This window comes from Clarias gariepinus, chromosome 27 (genome assembly GCF_024256425.1).
Source record: "Clarias gariepinus isolate MV-2021 ecotype Netherlands chromosome 27, CGAR_prim_01v2, whole genome shotgun sequence".
NCBI lineage: Eukaryota > Metazoa > Chordata > Actinopteri > Siluriformes > Clariidae > Clarias > Clarias gariepinus.
The window spans coordinates 14,348,615-14,363,723 of NC_071126.1; the positions used below are offsets into that span (position 1 = coordinate 14,348,615).

A 15,109-nucleotide genomic window follows, 5' to 3' on the forward strand; every position below is an offset into this window, starting at 1 on the left:
AGGGATTTTTGTGGTTAAGTGCTTTTTTCTGTCTGCTAGGATTTCCTTGTTCACAATGCTGGCAGCTCTGCAGTGAGGAGATCCACAAGGCAGTTAGGATTACAGGAGCAGCCCTTACCAGTCTACCAGGTACTGTACCAGCCTACTGTGTCCAGGTGAGATTAACCACAGAAACAAGGGATTTGTAGATTTCTTTTCCTCTCTTAATACAGCTGATTCACCTGATAAGCTAATTAACAACCTTTTCTGAGCGTATAGTATGACAGAGCAAAAACTAGACTAAAAGGGTAGTCCAGGATCTGGGCTGTACACCAAGAAAATATTCCATAACAGAAAACAACATGCAGGGTAAATGACATTTATGACACTATAGGATGGTTTTAGAATAGGATACCCAATTCATAAGGACATTGTTTTAAACCACTTACTTACCAGACTCCATAAACCAATACATGCATGAAATCTTGATGGCCAACATGAAGCAACACTGAATCAATGATATCATTTGGCCTAAACACGAGTTATGAAGTTATGAAGCAGCAGTGACTCACTCTATTGATCTGAGTCATGATTTCGTCATAGAGAGTTTCCTGGAATGATGGCATGACTGAAAAATACTGCAGCTGTCTCTATGGATCATTGTTATGTCTACTTTTACATCTGGGTAACTTTTTTCACACTAAGTGGGGCCAAATACAGGGCAGCTGCTATAGTTTACAGGTTTCTGACCTCTTCATTTCCATGGAAAGTTTATTCTCATTGTTTTATAGACCAAGGTATTTAGGATGGCACTCTGGCTCAGTGCTTGAATTTAGTGCTTGAGTTTATGTGGAACAGCAGTCCTGCTGTTCGGGACCTGGTCCAAAGCCCTGGTCTGTCTTTCTACCTTCAACTTGGAGAGTAACTGGTATCATAAAATGTCTGTATGGTAACAATTCACAAGCATCTGTGAATAACACATTCGGACAGGCAGATCACTGCATTTCTAAAAATATTAAAATCATTTGTGACTCGTATCCAAAAAAAATATTTTACACACGATTTTGGTTTGTGCTCAAAACCACATCTAGATACGTAATTTTTAGACAGGCATATTAAAATGATTTAGCTTATATCTTAAAAACACACAAAGATAACATCTTGGTAACCTTCAGTCATCTATGCATGATAACCTTTTTCATTTGCTTAGTGTAGTATTTGAGTCAAAGAGTCTTTTGCTGTTCAGCCCATAAGATATGAAAAAATAAATAATTTTAGAGATCACATTAAAAGTCAGTGCTTGCATAATCCCACAACCCAGACTTTCCCACTTTGCCAGACTGATGTTTATTTAATGTGTTATGTAGAAATCCTGTCTCTAAGCTTATAATAAAGTCCTGGGTGGTAGAAGGTTATTTAGAAGAGTTAGTAGTCTAAATAGTCTAAAATAGTCTAAAATTCAGTTTTGTTATATTGTTTAATTGACAATATGGTAACTGATATAGAATAGGGAACAGATTGTATAGATGTGTATCATTTTATGACTGTGCTTTGGCAGCGTGGTGGTGCAGTGCTTCGTACCATGTACCATGGCCTTGCACATTCATGGTTGAAAGCTCAGGACCAGTCTTGGGTCCATGTGCATGAAGTTTGCATGCAAACTCCACGATAAGGCAAGCAGGCAAGCAGAGATGGAGATCCAGCCAGAAACACTGCAATCCAGACATGTGTTGTGATGTAGAATGTGCAGGCATCATAAACCTATGTTGTAAAAATGGCGTCAATATAAAATAATGCCTTAAAAAATGAACTACGTGCACAAATACAGGAAGCAATTTAATAGGCATGGCGTAAACAATGGCTTGTTTCCACAGAGACAGATCGTGAGAGCTGTTATTGCCATGTAGAACTATTAGTTGTTGGTTACTACAATTAATAAAAGATGTTGGCTGCAAAAACCCAGAGAACAGGCTCATAAAATTGTGTCTGTGTTTATGCCACTGCTTCTTAAAATGAACCCCAAGATTAATTATAATGAAGGTTTCAGATGAAAAGATGACAGCTACGGATGTTTGTGTTCAGTGGTAATCATGTGGATGCTGTAAGCCAGCACCTGCTGATTTACTTTATTAAGTTTATTCCCAAAAAAAAAAAAAAGAACATGGTTCTTATAAATATCAAAAACAAAAGCGCAATTAGGGCTTGAAATAGGCGAACTAAAAACAAATCATGGCAACAAAATCGCAATCATACATGAACTGTACCTTTAACAACATTCTTAAGTGCAATCCTACATTTTTTCTTTATTAATAATAGCACCATAGAAAAGGCAAATGGATCAATCCATCCTTTTTAATCACATTTGTCACCTCCAACATGCACCAATTCGACAATAAATGTGAAAACAGAATAGCTGGGAATTTAACTTCGGCATTTTGTTTTCAACAAGGTTTTCAGTGTGAGGTGGAAGGTAACTGAATATATTTATTTCATTACTGTACTTAAGAACATACTGTATATCACATATCTGTACTTTACTTGAGTAGTTTTATTACAAGATTTCTATTACTCCATTACATTGTACAGCAAACATTTGTACTTTTACTTCACTAAATTACTGTATGGGGTTGCATTACCTAACCAGAGTAGTGGTTCATTCCTTGTGACATGCCTAATATCATAGCCAGTATTAGACAATTGGGACGAAAAGTGGAGAAGATGGCGAGAGAAAGAGAGTGAGAGAGAGAGAGAGCAAAAAAAGATTATTATTATTTATTTATTTTTTACTAATGTGACCTAAAACTAAACCTAAGAAAATGTGTATTTTTTGGTACTTTTACTTAAGTGGATATGTAATGTACTTTTACTTGAGGACTATTTGCCCTAGTAAATCTCAACTTTTACTCACCTCCTTATACTGTATGTGTTCAGAATAGCACACACATACAGTATAAGGAGGTGAAAAACAAAGAAATGATGAAAATGACATTTAGTCACATATACAGTGGTCAGTGCACATGGATAATGAAACTTTATTCTGCATATTCTACTGTGCTGCATGTCATTTGGTGTGGAGCTCACACACATTTTTGTGTCTCAGTTTCAATGAGCAAATTTTTATTTTGTAGCAGTGGAAACAAGTGTCCTAAAGCCTTTTTCCATTCGGTCTTTATCACTCTTGTTTTCTGATTTAACAAGACGCTCCCTGGCTTACCACGTAACATATCTGGAAAGATACTTCTTTCAAGAAAGATTTCGAAATAAATGTCTAGACATGTTTAATAGTATATTACAAAAAACAGACATGAGTGATTCAGAGCTGATCTATATATTTCTTTTTTTTTTTTTTTTTTTCACAGTGTCCTGGCCAGGAGTCATGCTGTAGCTTATTTTAGGAGCACTGCTGCTGCCTCCTAACACATGCTCTGGATTTTCATAGACATGAACGTAACTGCAGCTAATTTGCAGACTTCTATGTTAGATACTAATTTGATACAGACTAATTTGTTAGATTTTTATTAACTGTTTTTGCATGCAAGTGACAAAGACCTCCCAATTTTAATCAGTTTAAAAATATATATTTTTTATGTATCATAAGAAGTTACAGGGATTTAATTGGATTTATAAGAAAAAAACATGAACTCTACCACTGTCCTTCAAGCTAACCTGAACCAATACAATCATGCATGAACTGTGCCTTAAACGCTACTAAATTGCTACTTAAAGTCAAATCAAATTTTTTTTTTTGCTTCTTAATTAAACAGAGTACCATAGAAGAGGCAAGTATATGTACCATAGAAAAGGTACCACAGTGTATGCGTATATATATATATATATTCATTTTTTCTACCCTCAACATGCACCAATTCAACAAAATAGCTGGGTAGAACAAAACTTTTTTTCTTTTACTCCACTTCTTTTTTCTTTTACTTTACTACATTGTACAGTTAACATCTTTACTTTTACTTCCCTAAATTCCCTGGATTACCTAACCACACTGGTGGTAGCATTCTTAGCAAGAATTTTTTCTTCTAGTGACTATTCTTTGCAACACGCCTAATCATAGCCGTTTTTAGACAATTGGGAAGGGGTAGCTCAGTGGTTAAGGCATTGGAATACGGTTCGGAAGATCCCAGGTTCAAACTCCACAACCTCTGGATAAGAGCGTCTGTCAAATGCCTAAATGTAAATGTAAGGAGAGAGAGAGACAGTTTAAGTGAGGTAATACTTGTCCTGTACATGTGATACTTGTGTATCTTTGGTACTATCACTAAAGTAGACATGTAATGTAATTTTCCTTGAGTAATATTTGCCCTAGCAAATCTCAACATTTACTCAAGTACAGGATTAGTGAACTTTGCCCACCACTGGTTGTGAGTGGTCTAACATTTCAGCTATGGATTTACCTATTAAGCAACAGAACACTGTTTAACACAGCTGGAACATCACAATTAAAGTGCAAAAGAACAAAAAGCAGTTTATAGGTCATATTTTACCTACATAGTACTGTAGTCCACAGTATATACATTGTGTGTGTTTGTGCTAATGTGCAGACATACAGTATAAAGAGGTGAAAAACAATGAAATTATGAAAACGACATTTTCTTTTCTATACAACGCATTGACATGAGCCACGCTAAACACCAGTGAGATGATTTAGACTGTTTTAGAATTTACTTAGGTGCTTGAGGCAGAATAAACACAAATCTCCAGAGCTACATCCATGCCAAAATATACTGTCAGTAAAAGTCTTCCAAGTATAGCATACAATAGTTTCTTATATAACAATGGTCCCCAAAGGGGCATGAGATGTGACCATGTCCATTCCTTTATAAGCACAAGATAGGAAAATCATCTCAAACTTGTTTGTTAAACATGACAATATAAGGTCACTGTACTCTAACAGCCTCCACAGTCATCAGATCCTAATCCAGTAGAGCACCATTGGGAGTTTGGGGAAAGGGAGATTTGCATCATGGATGTGCAGCCAAAAAAATTTGAGCAACTCCGTGATGCTATCCTGTCAACGTGAGAGAAAAATCTCTTAGGAATATGTCCAGCATATTTCTAGACATTGTTGAATCTATGCCATGAAGAATTAAGGCAGTTTTTAAGGCAAAAGGGGGGCCAACCCAATACTAGCAGTGTACCTAATGAAGTGGCTGGTGAGAGTATATTAGCATTGTCTTATTAAAAGTTGCAGATTGAAATGCATTGTACTTATGAGATCTGACCTGTCAGTTACAACATATTAACTGCTGAGTGACTACTAATCTCTTATATATTAAATTTGGATTTATGAGTCTTCTTCACATAAATACTGTATGTGTAAGTTTTTGAAGTCTTTACTTTACCTTCTGTTCTATATGGATCATTCGCATAAAAGCTTGATGTTTTAAAATGCGCTACTTTAAACAAAACTGAAAAAAAAAAAGCGAGCAGCACTTTTGCCCTGAACAGGAACCAAAATTGTTTTCAACATTGCAGTTGTGCATATCTAAATGAAGATGAGTGCTCTGTTATTTCCAAGTATATTTTGAGATCAGAGATACCGAGAACTCTCAGTCAAACAGCAAACATTCCCACTGACATCATAATTGTATGAAGTGGAAAAGCGAATTTGCTAGAGATCCTGTTTAGGATATTTAACTGCTTAGTAACAATTACTGCCATTATTAAAAATAACAGCTGTTTGCTCTTTTCCTTTCTATCCAAAAGTTTAGATTTTAAGATTTTAATATTAATATAAATGAAATCGCTAGTAAACAATCATTAAATTCCAATGATAAGTTCATTGCCCATCAAATCATTTGATTTGATTTCATTTAATATACGCTGTTGCTGTATAATAGTGCTCTTGAGTTGATGATTGATATTAGTACTTAGGAAGGATAAATTCGCAGGGATTCCCCACTTATGAAGCACTTTTGTGGGTTGAGAGAGCAGGTTCACTGAATCCAAAAAAACTATTAAGATAAGTCTGTTATTCCCCAACTCCCTGATCTACGGCTGGTTCAAAACATGTCTCTGGTCTCTTCAGCTTTCTTAATGACGACAAGTCATGACAAAAATTGTCCATATGGAAGCACTTCAGATCTGACTGCCTGCTTAGATGGCATTATTTATTATCTCGGTTTTAGCCTAAGCCTTTTTTTAAAAGCACTTCCTGGATCTCTTACTTTTTTCCAACTGTGAAATTATGTTAGATGCTGGAAGAGCCTGTAAAACTCAATGTCGCATTACAAATGGCACCTCATTATAGCTCACAAACGTCTGCGAGCAAGCATTAATGCAGGAGACACTGGGTATTCTCAACTGCTTCTGGCAGGTGTTTACAGAGTACTGCCGGACCGTAACACTCACTGGCACTTCCTCCACATTCCCTGCTCATATGAGCCAAGACCTGATCAGCTGTCTGAACTTACCTAACAAGGATACACTAACATCTCCGCATGCCCACACTCTGACAGTGCCCACATTTTACAGAGATCCACATAAAATATTGGCAAAAAGCACAGAGAAAGTAGCACGGAGCTTGTTTTTTTTTTATTGTCTTCTTCTATTGCCTTCAAATTTACTATAAGTTACACTGTTTTCATGGGGTGGCCTACTTGGGGGGCTTTCTAGCTTTCTTCTGTCATACACACACTTTCACAGTACTTTCAGAGCTTCTGATTTCAATCTGAAAGCATTTTGGTCGAAGCATTGATTACTACCAAACAAACACATAGCTTCAATCACTGACCTACTGTATACACTGCACAAACAATTCACCATTTAGATTTAAATAAGCAAAAAAGACAGGAAGCAGAGCTGAAGGTGACAGAGGAGTTTAAATATTTAGGGTCAACTGTCCAAAGCGATGGGGAGTGTGGTAGAGAAGTGAAGAAGATAGTGCAAACTGGGTGGAATGGATGGAAAAGAGTAGAAGGAGTGATACGTGATAGAAAAGTATCAGCAAGAAGGAAAGGACGGCACTGAGACCAGCAATGTTGTAAGTTTTGGAGACAAAAGGATGGGAAGCAGAGCTGAAGGTGCAAAGGAAGGAGTGACAAGAATAGACAGGATTGGAAATGGATTGGATTATATTAGAGGGACAGTGCAGGTAGGACAGTTTGGGGACAAAGTTAGAGAGGTTAGAATAAGATGGTTTGGACATCCACAGAGGAGGAATAAGGAGTATATGGGGAGGAGAATGTTAGAGATGGAGCTGTCAGGCAGGAGGAGAAGAGGAAGACCCAAGAGGAGGTTTATGGATGTTGTAAGGGAGGACATGCAGGGGGTTGGAGTTACAAGGGAAGGTGTTGTAGACAGAGAAAGGTGAAGACAAATGCCCTTCCAATAGTGTTTGCTGATAATACTTATACTTATGATAATCTATTCAATAATGGAAACTTCAAAGGACTTTTGTAAGTCGCTTTGAATATGAGCGTCTGTTAGATGCCAGAATATGTGAATGACATTGCAAAAATGTAGAACTCTCATATCAGATTTCTTGTTCATAGAAACAACCAAAAGCAACATAAAAACACGTAATTATGTGTATTTTTGCTATTTCTTTGCCCATGTGACTCCTTCTCAAATTTTCTGCTCAGTCATGTTTGAGTAGTCGGCTAAAATGAACTTAAATTCCCTTCATCATATTGCTTATTTAGGATACAAAAGGATCAGCACTAATCTACAGTACAGTATATTGCAAAAATCCTGAGCCCTATATATGTTCACTAAAGAAAACAGCACATCAAATAATGGCTAAATGCTTTAAGGGCTACCCCAATTAAGTCTTTAGGATGTGTTCAAGAAGACTTTACTCTCCTGTCATCAGTACAAGATCTCGACCAAAAGTTATTCTCAGACTCTGGGCAGAAATATAATTATTATATTTTTTGAGGTGCCATGGAGAGTGTGTGCTGTAATAAGGTGAAGTGTGACTTTTTCAGTATATTTATTACTAAACATTATAAATAATAGTATATGTTTAGGAGAACTTTTGTGTTCCGTGAAATAGAAGAAATCTGCTGGACTACATGAAACTGTGTCCTTAATTAGAACTTAACCAAAGTCCATAAATACTGTATATCTGGTATTGTTCGTTAAGTCATGATTCCAGTCCTTTTCAGCATCTCCCACGGTCAATTTTCACTCATTTATTCCATGATTTAAAAAATGTATTAATTAATTAACTAATTAATTAATTAAATTTAAAATAAAATGCACACATAGTACACTTTTACAACAAATTGAGGGTTAATTTTCTTTTTTACATTTATCTTAGACTCTGTGTCATTATTTCCCAGAGTGTAAATTGATGATAGATCAGATAGATCTGTTTATCTCATTTGATAATTGGAGGAAACAAGCGGTCAGCAGATATTAACAGTCTTAAACCATTTTAGAGAGAAATCATGCCTGTAGCTGTGTGTGTCATAATAGCTGCGACCTCATAATATGATGTACTGCCTAACCCTAATAGTTTCACTGTCAAGCTATTTATAGAAAATAATAGTTTTTTAACCCCATCTAACATCTAGCATTGCAGCCAGTAATCACGGACTGCAATATTAATCCTATGGTATTGGTTTTGAAATTATGCTTGTGAAATATGAAAACAACTAGCCCTGTGAAGAAAAAAAATCCCCAATTAAATCACTTAAATAGTATGGGATCTGACATCTACTTTATAACAGAAACTTGCATCATCTCAGAGATTTATAAAGCCAGCACAAACAGCGACAAGGGTGAAAAGTGTATATCTATTTGAATTAGGAATAATTTTAACAATTTAAAACAAAATTAACACTGATAACCCTAAAGAGGTTACCACATTACTATCAAAGCTCTTATTGGAAATGACAGGTTAAGTCTAGAAAACATTTATGACCTCAGCACAATCTAAGGGATTTAGTCCCAGCTCAAAAAGCATAGTCACTTTGCTTAAGATTAAAACTGACCAACGAACTCAAACCTGTTTAACTCCAAAATCCTGAGAATACGATCTTTATTAAATAATCAAATTTGTCAGGCACAATCATTTTTGAACAGGCATGGAACAGGCATTTTTCATGGAACAATAAGCAATGGTAAAGAGCCAGGAATTGAATCAGAGATAATACTTGAGAACTGCATTTGAAAAGAGAATCAAAACCTCACCGTGAACATTCATAACTAAATAAAACAGGAAACCAAGGTGCTAAAGGTTGGGCAGTTTATGAGAGATGTAAAGTCCCTTGGCTCTGGGGTGGATTGGAGAACAATGGCTCCTCAAGCTGGGAAGTGGGATGGGAATTTTTTCCAATTAAATTAGATACAAACTGTTACAGTTAAAATGTAAGATGAATAAATTAGTCGCTTGGTTTGTCCATCGATCTTCGTCATGCTTACCTACATTGGGAGTGCCGCAGTCAAGCACGCACACATGATGGATGTCAGAAAGTTCTCTGTTTATTAACAGCAGAAGACAGTGTTTTTATGTTTGGCCAAAAGGATGGTGTCATAGATATTTATTACATCAAAGAGTGAACATTGTATAGTTGTCTCCCTGGAGACAAACCAGGAAGTGTTAGCTCAATGGAAGGGGGGAGAAAGAGAGTCATAGAGGGAAAATGAAAAGGAGAGCGTAGGAGAGTTAACACATTAATATCAGAACTATGGGGAAGAAAGGAGCATGAGAGTGTTATGAGATTTCTATCAAGAAATGGTACTTTTTACTCATAAGATGGAATATACTAGTTAAATAGTTGGCATGATGGATGGATGGATGGATGGATGGATGTCTTTGGAATGACTGTGGAGAGAGAACATGAGACTGGAGGTAAAATTCAAACACTCCAAGTCAATGTGCTACCCAAGACTCATCTTAAATAAATATGGTATATATAATAATGTTACAAAAATATATCATTAATTCATCCAACCATCCATAGGAATCTCTGTATTCTAACTAGGGTCTGTGGAGACTAGTGGTGACCATTTTATTTATTCCTATTTTTACAACCATGATAGGACTTCCTGTCAACATTCACACACTCATTCACACACTACAGGCAATTTGAGAACGCCTGTTAATCTAAACTGCATGTCTTTGGACTGTGGGAGGAAAACGTTTTCTTTTGCTTGATGCAGGCCAATAATTTTACTCTTCCAAAACACAGTTACTTCTTCTTCACTACAACAGAATGTGTATTCCAACATCGATGTTTAAGAACTGAGAAGCTACTCACTGAATCACTAAATACCAGTTGACCAAAGTTGAAAGCTTTTGGACATTAACCATCTCATCTCTTGATGAGGTCACTGTCAGGAGAACTCTTTAAACTACCGCTCTGTCAATTTCTCAAATTTATTTTTCATCTCTGGTTTCATGGCTTTGTAACAATCAGAGTCTTCAGACCAGATGACTTAGCAACCTGACAAGCAGCAGCTTTTTTTTTTCTTATTTCCTTTAAGAGATCAAAAAAGTGTGGTGAGTGACTGACTGCTTGTAGTCAAAATAAATGTAACAGGATCTAACTTGTTGCATGGATGTTTCACAATTTTAATAACTAAAAATTGTTAGTGTTGCTAGACTGCTGTGATATTTAGATGAATAAAATTATACCATTTATCCTGTACAGGGTTGCGGGAGGCCTGGAGGTTATCCCAGTGGGCATAATGCAGGGTACACCTTGTAGGGGTGCCAATCCATAGCAGGGCACAAGTATGCACACATTCACACACTCCAGGCAATTTGAAAAAAATAAATAAAGAAAGAAATAAACAATTAGCCTAACTTCAGTAACTGTTCACATTTACCACAACACTGTTCAAGCACATTAAATTTCATGCCATGCCAGTGGTTAAATAAACTTTGCGCTGACTACCCCGAATGACACATCGTCCACACATGCAAAAGTGTGGATGCAAAAGTCTCTCCCGAATTTAAAAAGGCACAATTACTGTAGGCTTGTTTAAGTACAACTTATCCACCCACTTCTCTCTAAAGGGTATTACATCTGCCCAATTTCTTTGGAAAGTATTTTGAATGACGATATGCCTTCATTTTGAGTTGAAGGTGAAGAAGATTTATGATAATATATTCATTATGGTTTTGAGGTGGGTTAATTGCCCATTTATTATGAGGTTCCTCAAGTAGACAATTACACAATTTAAAGCCTCTTTAAAATTTTAAAGAGACTTTAAAATTTTAAGCCCTACTCTAAATCACCAGAGGGAACTAGGACATGTGAGCAATGCCCAGGCAAAAGATTCTATTTTATTTTTTTGCTTAATGCAAAGAAATATAAAAACACATGTTCAAATTTCTATTTTCATTTTATTTTATTTTATAGTTTATAGTTCAATTAGGGCAGTTGTGCTGCACGTAAGCATATATTAATAATTTCCGGCTTAAACATGCGTATGGTACTGCAGAACGACACACAGTTTGTGCTATTGTATTGTATCTTTCAGTGCTAGCATGGATTTCATTTCATTGCTCAGACATCAAAAGACTAAATAACTTCCATTGTTGAAAAATATGGTTTATTATCTAAGAGGGATGAAACACAGACAGAGTGCCTCAGTGCACAAATATGTTAGAATTGTCCGCGCGACTAAGTTCACACAGGTGCATGTCATTAATCAGGAAAGAGGGGAAAACTAAATGGTGTCTTTAAATGAATTGTGTCACATGTTAGGCATCCCATATTTACAAACGTTCAGAAGACAGCCATCCTGCTTAGGGCGAAGCATGTCGGAGCCAGAAAGAGGGAGCTCCATTGAAAGTTATGAAATAAGGAAAAAAAAGGAAACTCCAACAGCTTTAGTTTCTGCTTTTTGGTTTTCAAGTTTATTTTAAGGCTGCTGCTAAAGGTTTTATTAATAGAGCAAACAATAATGAAGAGGATGACCATATTTGGTGTGAAACTAGGTGTGAGATATATTGGTCTGAATTACTGACTCATTCTCCAAAAACAACAATATTTTAGTTTTGCAAAGAAAAAAACAGTCCAGGTCACTTTGTCAAATACTTTTCGACATCCATTGATAAAAATTTCTGTCTAAAAAAAAACACTTAAGTCTGGATGACTGAAAGAGGAGATAACTGGTTCTACCAACATACTGTACCTTTACTGGCCACTTCATTACGTACACCTTGCTAGTACTGGTTAATAAATGGGCATCCTTCTGCAACTGCTACAACTTAGGGCACCAAAGGCAAGTATCTAGCATGTCCTGGATTCTTACAGGAATGTTCTCAGTCCTCATGTTCTTGCAAGTTGGTTTTTACAAGTTAACATGGCAAAAACTTGCCCAAGGATGGATTTGTCCATGTTTTCCAGTTGCTCAATGAGTATTGTTTGAACAGGTAATTGTTCTTCACAAAGTCTTCCAAATGTCAGGCTATAAATCAGAAACAAAGTTTCCTTTGTTTTCTCATGTCTCTCTTTTTATTAATTTTCTAAACGTTCTGCAGTTTTGTATTTATGACCATTTAAATACCCTTTGATGCGAATTGGGTACACTTTGATGAGTATTGGGTACCACACCTGGTGATCAGTGGTCTAGGATACAGAATGACACATAAACACACACACACACACACACACACACTCTACAAGCTGGATTAGAAGCAAAATGTGATTTGGTTGTTGCATAACCAAAAAAAAAAAAAAAACAGTGTTCTCACCTAAACTGACATCTCAGTCTTAAACTAAACATCTAAATGCCAAAAAATACACCAACCAGTCACAATATTAAAAGCATGCAGAAGGTGAGCCAGCAGAAGCATGCTCCGTGATGCTCTGTGCAATGTTCTGCTGGGATCCTGGCGTTTATCTGGATGTTACATGCGGCACATGTCACCTTCCCAAACAATCCCGCAAACCCCCTTCATGGCAACAATCTTTCATAATGGAAGTGGCCTTTTTAAGCAGGTAAATTCACCCTGACACACGCAATTATTCTGGAATCGTTCAGGAATTATTTGAGATTTCCCAAATTTTAATCTGACCAAGTATAGAAGAAACTCCACCTCACATCTTACAGTGTTTAAAGGATCTGCTCTGCTGATGTCTTGTGCCAGATGCCACAGCACACCTCCAGAGGTCTTGTAGAGTCCAGATCAAAGTGGTTTTTATCAGCAAAATGGACTTAGGCAGGTGATTTTAATGTTCCGACTGTCAACCTGAGATTTTTGAAAGACAGTTGGGACTTTAACATCAGTCCTGCAAATACAACATTCAACGTTGATGACATGGTTAAATGAACAGTATATTATTAAATATAAAGTCGTATTAATATATCAAATAAAATATTATAAGTATTAACATATGTTTACAATTCCATCAAAATAGCTAATCTGCAGGTTTATAGGTAAGGCTGGAAAACGTAAGTGCATTCAGGACACTCAGATGGAGCACTATCCTCCAAAACCCTTCCTTCACCAAGAGCTCAGCAACATGCTTTGATGAATGTGTTGTTGATGAGAAAAGCAATAAGAAATATAGGGACCATGAGTCACATTTGTAAATGTGGACTTCCAGTGTGCTTGAAGCATAGAGAAGCACTGGGCCTTGTTTGCTGAGCATGGACCTTGGGTGGTCTTCTCAGTGGTAGGTCTCGATGACGGGGTTAAAGACCATCACTGGGTGTGGTCTGAGACAAACACACGCAATGTCATACTGAGTCAGCGCAGACCTATATACACGTCTGCAGTTCAGAATGGAAAATGTGTGTTCCTTGAAATTTTGATTTAAATCAAATTTAATGGGTCAACGCAATCACTTTTCAGCAGAGAAAAAGTCTCAAAAGGTCACTGTGTTTTTTTTTTTTTTTTCAGGGACAATCATATCCCTTGTTGATAATGAAAACATCCTGCTAAAATGTTGCTGAAAATTTAGACATCCTACAGTTTATGCGGAGCAAAAGGATGGCATTCAGGAACTTGTCTCAACTTGGTCTTGCACCAGGCTACCCTCCAAGTATAGGAACCTTTAACAGGCTCCCACAACACAGAGAATGAACTGCCGTCACGGAAAATATCCCATATTTCAATCTGAAAGCAGCTTCAGGGAATACGTACGATATCATTTCTGACAGCTCAAGCTTGTGTACTCTTCAAAGCCTTATATAATAATTAATATAATATGATACTGGCTCCTCGAGCATGTTGGAGGCACTAATGGGTGGCTGTGTCGTGTTCAAAAATACATCAAAATAATCAACCGGACTATTTGTCAGATTCCAACAACTGGATCACCACAAACAGTCCAAATCATTAAACATGCATTTAAATTAATAATTTAATGTAATGTGGCATAGTGGTTAGCACTGTGTTAGCACCTCCAGGGTTGAGGGTTTGAATAGCGCTTTCAGGTCTGTGTGCGTGGAGTTTGCATGCTCCTGTGCTTCATGGCTTTTCTCCAGGTACTCCAGTTTAATCCTACATTCCAATGACATATAGATTAGGCAGATTGGTGTTTCCAAATTGCCCATTGTGTGTGAGTAAGTGTGCTTATGCCCTCCAGGCCTCCTGTGACCCGTTCAGGATAAGCAGTATAAAGAACCGCTGAGTGAGTAAGAGAATTTCTCTCGTGCCGTGCCCTTTGGTCTTTTTTAAATCGCTGCTTATCAAATTATTATTATTATTATTATTATTATTATTATTATTATTATTATTATTATTATCTCCTTATTTATAAATACCAATTGTTCTGTGGTTTTAAAATCCCACTCCCTTTTTTTGGACCTTTCTACACAGATTATTATTATTATTATTATTTTTTTATCTAAAAACTAAATCTTGTTTTATGTAATGCAATCATTTCTGCCTCTTCATCCTTACTTGAGGCCTCCAATATACAAGAAGACAAGACAAGGGATGCCATGCGATTGGACAAGGTGATCAGGAGAGCTGGATCGGTGCTTGATGTGAAACTGGACTCTCTCGAGGAAGTGGTGGAGAGGAGGACATTAAACAAAATGCTCTCCATCATGACTTACCCGAACCTCTTACTGTACATAGTTGTCCTCAAACAGAGGAGTATGTTCAGTGAAAGCCTTCAGTCACAAAGCTGCTCAACGCCTCTCTACACTGGACTAGGAGACCTAGGCTAAGGCTCATCTGCTATAAACATCACAGTGTTACATG

The 15,109-nt window shown here is 36.8% G+C and overlaps 1 long non-coding RNA gene across 1 annotated transcript; it reads right to left on the minus strand.

Annotated features, from left to right (window-relative positions):
* Positions 1 to 1,523: 1,523 nt before the first annotated feature.
* Positions 1,524 to 9,419, minus strand: LOC128514823 (uncharacterized). The gene is made up of 3 exons (XR_008356566.1): positions 9,361 to 9,419; positions 9,130 to 9,245; positions 1,524 to 1,740 (listed from the first exon to the last, which is right to left on the minus strand). It is a non-coding gene; the product is annotated as an uncharacterized LOC128514823 (long non-coding RNA).
* Between the last annotated feature and the right edge of the window lie 5,690 nt (positions 9,420 to 15,109).